The sequence below is a fragment of the Populus euphratica genome, unplaced genomic scaffold (genome assembly GCF_000495115.2).
Source record: "Populus euphratica unplaced genomic scaffold, PopEup_1.0 scaffold448.1, whole genome shotgun sequence".
Classification (NCBI taxonomy): Eukaryota; Viridiplantae; Streptophyta; class Magnoliopsida; order Malpighiales; family Salicaceae; genus Populus; species Populus euphratica.
Genome location: NW_011500031.1, coordinates 1 through 8044, shown reverse-complemented (window position 1 = coordinate 8044; position 8044 = coordinate 1). Strand labels below are relative to the sequence as shown.

At 34.4% G+C, this 8044-nt stretch overlaps 1 pseudogene; it reads left to right on the top strand.

Moving 5' to 3' along the window:
• Nucleotides 1-341: 341 nt before the first annotated feature.
• Nucleotides 342-3838, top strand: LOC105142460 (uncharacterized; annotated as a pseudogene).
• The last annotated feature ends 4206 nt before the right edge of the window (nt 3839-8044 follow it).

Genomic DNA, 8044 nt, shown 5'->3' with positions numbered 1-8044 from the left:
TGACATAGAAATTTTATTTTTGACCACAACCAGATTTAAGAAAAGACAGTCAGATCTCTTCCATGTGTCAAATTTAAACATCAACCATCAAATTATTATTAATAACTTTTTTATTATTAAATATATCTTTTTAAGATTTTTTTAATAATATTTATAGTGTTTTAACTGTAGCTTTGATTTATCTCCAAATATTGCTATTCTTAAATAGTGATAAGCCACAGTCTTCCCCATTTTTCTTATATTAAACCGTGTTATTTCACTGATGTTTAAAAACAATGCTAATAAGGAAAAAATAGCCGAAATATAAGACAGCTTGTCATCCAGGGTATAAATATATTGCAACTCATCTCAGTTGACTCTTCTATGTTTCTTTCTTTGCTTCTGTCTCTTCTCTATGTCACTTCTGCACAAGAAAAGAAAGCTCAGCGCAGCTGAAAGAGAGTGACCAAAGGGTAATTGTTTCTCTCTTCAAGACTCCTTTTTTGTTCTTTTTCTGTGTTATAAACTGAGTTTTCTTTCCTTTTCTTTTTTAATTTATGATTTAATGGTTCGGTTATTTTATTGTTAGGGTTTATTTGTTAAATGCCTGCAAATCTTGACAGCATCGACTTGAACTCCGACGTCGTTTCCGGTGAACGAGAAGACGGTGTTAATGGGTTTGGTAACGTCTCTGTGGTAAAGAGTAAGGTGGGTTTATCTTCTGATGCTGAAACCCTAATGGACTCTGTTACTAATAGTAAAGGTCAGAACCAGGAGCCTGTAGTAGATGAAGTTAAGGATTTTAAAGGGGGTAATGACTTGAAGGAGGTTGCTGTTGGTGGGCTAGGCTGGGAGGGAAAGATGGATTCTGTTTATAAAAGTGTTGATTTTGAAGGGGAAAATGGGTCTGGAAGTGGTGTTGGTGATTCCTCTGTGCGAGAAGCAGCGGAAATAACCGAAATACACTCGAGTAAAGTAGTGGGAGAAGAAAATGGTTCGTGTGAAATTGAGGGGGAAGTGAAGGCGGGGGGTTGTGGCGTAGCGAGTTCAAGTTCAGTTGGCGAGGATGCGATCCAAGTTGAAAATGCTAACGTGGAAGTGAAAGTAGACAGTGCGAATGACTTACTGCCTTCCAAAAAACCTGGAAATGTTTCGCCAAAGGTTAGTTCTGAAGGTGTTGAGAATCAGGGCATGGAAAATGCGGCTGGAAGTGGTGTTGGTGATGCCTCTTTGCGAGAAGCTGCGGAAATAACCGAAACACACTTGAGTAAAGTAGTGGGAGAAGAAAATGGTTCGTGTGAAATTGAGGGGGAAGTGAAGGCGGGGGGTTGTGGCGTAGTGAGTTCAAGTTCAGTTGGGGAGGATGCGATCCAAGTAGGAAATGCTAACGTGGAAGTGAAAGTAGACAGTGCGAATGACTTGCTGCCTCCCAAAAATCCTGGAAATGTTTCACCAGAGGTTAGTTCTGAAGGTGTTGAGAATCAGGGCATGGAAATCAATGACGAACAAGCTAAGAATTCTGAGAGTCAAAATGAGGATGCTGCTGCTTTTGATGAAAGGGTTTTGCAGGAAAATGAGAACCTTGAATCCAATGATTTAAATCTTGTTGCGGATTCGGAGCCTTATGTGGGTGCAGATGGGAATGCAAAAATGGCTTCCAAAGAAGCGGGATTGAGTGTTGGTGATCTGGTATGGGGTAAAGTGAGGAGCCATCCCTGGTGGCCTGGCCAGTTATTTGGTTGTGCTGATGCGTCAAAGAAGGCTAAGAAGTATTTTAAAAAGGATTGCTATTTAATAGCATACCTTGGGGATCAAACTTTTGCTTGGAATGAAGTGTCAAAGATAAAGCCATTCCGGTGCAACTTCTCGCTATTGGAGAAACAGAGCAATTTAGAAGATTTTCATGATGCTGTTCAATGTGCTTTGGATGAGGTTTCTAGACGGGTAGAGTTTGGGCTAGCTTGTCCTTGCATGCCTGGGTATACCAAGATAAAAACTCAGATAATTGTCAATCCAGGAATCCGGGAAGAATCTTGTAGAAGGGATGGTGGAGATAGTTTCTCGAGTGCTGCTTCCTTTGAACCTGCAAAGCTAAATGACTACGTGAAAGAATTAGGCCAATTGCCATTAAGTGGAATGGACACACTGGAGTTTGTAACAGCACGATCCCAATTGTTGGCATTCAATCGTTGGAAGGGTTATCGTCACCTGCCTGAATTTCAATTCCTTGGTGAATTGCTAGAGAGTGATGCAGAGATTCCACCATCACCAGAAGTTAAACTCGGCAGGGAAAAGGTTGACACTGCTGCTACCACGGTTGGAAAGGAGAAGCCAAAAAGTGAAGATCACTCTTTGCATAGGCGTAAGTGTAAGCGCATTTATGGGGATGATGAACATCCAAGCGAGAAAGAAAAATGTTTGGCTGACCTTATTGCTGAAAGGCGCTCATCGGCTGCTAAAGGTAAAGGTGGTTTGGATGGTGAAGCTACTGGCGAGATGACCAAGTCATCTTCAGGTCGGAAAAGGAAGTCTGTTGATTCTATTTCTGACGGCTCAGTGATGAAACAAAGCAAAAGTCCTTCCTCGCCAGGGAATGATAATGGTTCCTCACAGCCTAAGAAAACCTATAGGGTTGGAGATAGCATCCTTAGGGTAGCAAGCCAACTGAATACGTCAACGCCTATACTCAAATCTGTTAATGGAACTTGTAAGAAAACTGCAGTGAAGGCTAAGAGCCAGGAGAAGTCTGCCTATGGAAAATGCAAAGGTAAAATGCCGTATTCAAAGAAGAATGATTCTGATGGAGAATGATTTCTAGATTTTTGTCGTGAGAATGTAGGGATTATATATTGTGAATGTTGTATTGTATTTCTTAATAGGAAATTCTAGTCATTTAGGCTATCATAAAATTTAGTAGTATTTTTCATCTTATTCTGTTTAGGTTTTTATTATCTTTCCTAAATCTTTGATAGTTGAATTTAGGCTATCTATCTTTCCCCTTCCTTCCTCTACTCCCCTGGCTCCTTCTCCCCCTCTCATCCCGGATTTCCCTATCCTATCTTTGTCAACATCAGCTTCGCCTGATGAGTTGGTGTCACGTACTTGCCTGGTTGGCAGAGATCTATGAAGGGATGCAACTTCCTGAAACCTGTAAGTTTCTTTGTAGAATTCATGATGCATAGATAACTCAATTCACAGCGGTATATGCAGTCCTCCCTGAACATATTTCTGGTGGTGATATTGGAGAATTATTAACCAAAGTAGAAACGAAAACATCTGATTCCGAGAATATGAAAGATTCATAATGGACTGACAAAACGTTTCAAATCAATCCTGAAGATCAATCGTCAGTTGAGAATAAGAATGAAGCTGGAGAGATTCCAGTGAAGTCTCCGACTAAAAAGGGCACTCCCACCTTCGGGAAACAATCAGCTGTTCAGGTGGGTCCCCATTTGGAATGTGAACAGCAAATTGTTGGTGGAATTCTAGGTTTGGGAGCAGGCAAGCCCAAAGACCACTTGAAAGGGAAGGCTAATGATACCTGTCCAACAGCTTTGATTATAAATTCCGCAGATTTGGAGGCAGCTCCTTCAGAAACAAATTTGAACAGGCTTTGGAGCTTTACAAGAAACAGCCTTCAGCACTGCTGAAGAAATACGGCATTTTCGGACCTTCACTTGGCAGCTACCTCCACAAGTACATTGCTTCCACAAACGGTAAATCTTCCCCAAATGCAGCAAAGCGCAGCAAAAAAGAGGCATCGTCTGCGGAGGGAATTGCAATTGATGCCTCAAATTCCGATGAATAGATTGAAAGTAATTTTGGGAATTCAAACCAGGAGCATGAACATGTTCTCACAGCTTTCTTCTGTTTTTCCTCACTTTTTTGTTTGTTTGTTTTTTTATAATCTCTTACGATCGGGTAGCTACACCTATAGTCTTGAGCAAATGCAGTATGAATGTGATGTCGTTGTGATTGTAGAAAATAAAGATTTTGAACAGTCATATGATAATATGACTTGGTTAGGAGTAATTGATCATACAAATAGCCTAGTAGATGGGACAGTGCCAAGCTCGAGAGGAAGACAGCAAAGTGTTTTTTAATTTAGATTAGGCTTAAAAAAATTTCAAAAGATTCCCAAAGCTAAATTTCATGAGAGGCTTGACTCTTTGTGGTTAGCCAGATTTAAAAGACTCCAAATTAGGTCATGAAGATGATGTTTAAGGAAGTTTTGTTAATTATTTTTAAGGAATTTTTTTTTTTTTTTTTTTTTTTGAATTTTCTATTAGTTTTTTTTTCCCATGGGATTATGGTTTTTCTTTCTTGTTAAGGTCTATTTTAGTTGTATTATAAAACTTATAAAAGAAAAGCAAAATTTATTAATATGACTTGTTTGAAAATATAGTTATGATTGTTTTTATATTGTAATGCATCAAAATATTTTTTTTATTTTTTAAAAATTATATTTCAGATTAACATATAAAATGATCTAAAATATATAAAAGAAAGATTATTTTATAGCAAAAGAATAATTAATTGAAAACGCGGGTACAACCGTGTTTTCAAATACTTACTTTAAATCATAAATAAAGTTATGATTTAGGGTTTTATTTGTAATAATTCTATCTCGGCCAATTACTTTATCTTTTTATCATGTTGTTGTCTTCTTTGTATTTTTGTTTGCATTAAAATGCAATAATTATAATTAAATTAAGTAGGATTTAATTTTGATATAGGTATGATTAAGTTACAAGGAAGTGATATATATGATTTTAATCACTTTGCTCATATTTTAGTATCTTAAGACAACATTTAAGTATATATTCAAGCAAGTTGTATTTCTATTTTTATCATGCTTTCTTAACATGAGTTGTGGAGGTTCACATGATAATGCACTATAAAAAACTTTAAATCACTTGGATTTGGCTTAGATTGTAAAAATATGGTCATCTCCATTTAAATAATGAGTGACAATCTTTCCATCAATTATATTCATTTTTCTTCACTCACCACAAGGTTATTTTTTATCATTGCTTCAATCATCAGGAGGCACATATAATTATATGTATCATGAGGTATGGTAATACTACTTTCCATGCTTTACAAGGTAAATTGATATGATCAAGATATGTAAATATCACTGGTCTTCAAATGAAACAAATAAAATATTCAAGCAAGGTCATATAAGTTAAAGTTATTCACAACATGTTTCTTTTGCTCCTCTCACTCTACACATTTTTCTCCTACTCGTATTTTATATATATATATATATATATATATATATATATATGTTATTTTCTCCTCTATTTTTTAACTTAAGCAACAAAGAGTCTTATGTTCCTGACATGGAACTTGTGTTGAATCATATTGTCGGAAACATCAAGCTCAAAGAGAAAAGCTCATATCAAGCCTAATCACCACAACTCATAAATGCAATCATTGAAACATAGTTTTTTACCAAAGTTTTCAAGACTTCATCAATAATGCAATATATAAAAAAATTAAATAAAAATTAGTTCATTCTCATTTCACATTCATCACCAAATATTTGTTCCATTGATACAATTTGAAAACCCTAAAAAACAACAGAGTAACTAATCTCTTAACTATAGGAACTTAAGCTTTTTTAGAACTCCAAATCTCTCATTGATTTTGTGTTTATCAATGATATTCTAGCTATAAAAGAATAGATTGACACCCTTAAATTTTCTCAATTGGAAATATGTCACCTAGCTTTACTAAGTGCGTAAAAAAAACTTTAGTTCATTAAAGGAATGGAGCAAAAAGACAATGAGCATACTCATATGATAACTCTTTGAATAGACTGCAATGACATAAGACTTTAATATGGGATATTTAAATTGGTTGTTACAACGAGCTTAGATTGAATAATATTTGAATATGTTATAAATGGACATAAGGATACACACACAAATGAACATAAAACATATAGAAAAAAATAAACTAATAGCATATTGAGCTTGAAAAAATATATATTGATGAACTATAATGAGTATAGTAGATGTTGAAGTTGAAATTGATAGTGATGAGCTAATAAAAAATGAATAAACATAAGTAGTGAGTCAGTAATATCCAAGAATCTTAAAGGTGTTAAATAAATTGATGAACCCATAATTAAACTATGTTTGACCTATGAGTCAATCCTACATTGATTTGAACTATGAACTATATATGATTGCGATGATTTTATAGAAGTGATTAAGTTAAATCATGAATAAGAATTGAATATGATGTTGTTATAAATTTGATTTATTTAGAAATGTAAATGATGAATGTAACCAGATAAGTAAATAAATATGTTGTTAATAGAGGTATTATTGTGAGTATGACATCAATAATGTCATTTATATAAAAAGAAAGGGAGAGAGTTCATCTATTGTTGGAGAAAACATATTACATTGAAAATCTATTATGGATTTGATATACTTATAGAAGGGATTAAAAATGTTATGTCTTTTATATATTTTCATTGAATATTAATGACTATGAGCGTGTTTGGTATTGTGGTAGCTTTTGTGGTTGTGGTTTAAAAAAAGCAGGTTAATAAAAAGTACTTTTTATAAGGTTGATTTTAATAAAAGTTGGTGTTTGGTTAAAACTGTGGTTGGAGTTATGGTTTTAAAAAATACAGTTTCTTATGTTTGGTTAAAAAACTATGGTTGAAATTATGGTGGAAAAAAAAAACAGTTTTGTGTTTGGTAAAACTGCGGTTTAAATTGTGGTTAAAAAATAGTTTGTGTTTAGTTAATATGCTTTGTATTTTCTATTTGATTTGAATTAATTAAAAGGACATATATAGACACATATATATAATTCCAAAACATAGGTGTTTTGTAATTATGATTACATAGCAAAATGAAAAATCCTCATACATTAATGTACTCATTTATTGTTCCATCAAACTATTTGGAATTCCATCGCGTACAAAATCCATACGTGAAGGCCTCTGTGAGCCTTGAACGACCGAAGTCTGAACAATATCAAGTAAAAAGTCATCTGGAATTAAATTGGGGTTGCGATCATACTCAGAAAAAACTGCATCATCTTGCGATCTCCTTCTAATATAGTTATGTAGTGCCATTGATGTAACTACAATCTCAACTTGTGTTTTGTATGGATAAGCAGGCATGTTTTGCAAAATTTTCCACCTCTGTTTCCATACCCTAAAAGAACGTTCGATCACATTACGTAGTGACAAGTGTGCACGATTCAACACTTCTTTTCAACCACTTGGTTGTCCACGACGCCTAAATTTTTGGAAGTGATACCTCTTGCCTTTGTCAGGACCTAAATACCCATACTCGTTTGGATATCCAACATCAACCAAATAGTATTTTCCTATAAATAATAACATGGTAATTTTTAAAAAAAAATTTAAAAAAATATATATTCCTTCAATTACCAAAAAATTCAATTTAGTTAAAATCATAACCTTCTAGAGGTTTTGGAAAGTTGATATTGCTATTGTCAATAGCCTCGAGAAAAATACGCGTATCGTGTGCACTACCTTCCTATCCTGCCCACACGAACATGAATTGCATGTCAAAACTACAAGCGACCATGATATTTTGTGTTGGTATACCTTTTCTTCCAATTAATGGAATTTGATTTCTAGATGGTAAACAAGCACAAACATGTGTTCCATCAGTTGCACCGACACAATTCTACAGGCCACAAAAACATTAAGTACTCATAAACATTTATAACATATTTCATACTCCTTCAAACAACTTAATTAAACTTAATTATATAAAAATTCATCTTATCTTACCTTGAAATGTGGCATAAATCTTGGATTCATAGCAATTTCTCTTGGTGTGCTTGTAAATTGTGGATCTACTGGTTTTATGACTTCCACAGCAAACAAACGTAATGACTAAAGCACTTCTTTAAAACATCTACTAATAGTTTCACCAAAATGCTGGAATCTTTCTTGCACTTGTCTATTTGACACCCCAACTGCTATTGTAAATAGAAACATTGCCACCTTTTCAATAACGCTCATTCTTCTTGATGATTTTAAGCCATGGTGCGTTTCTAATTC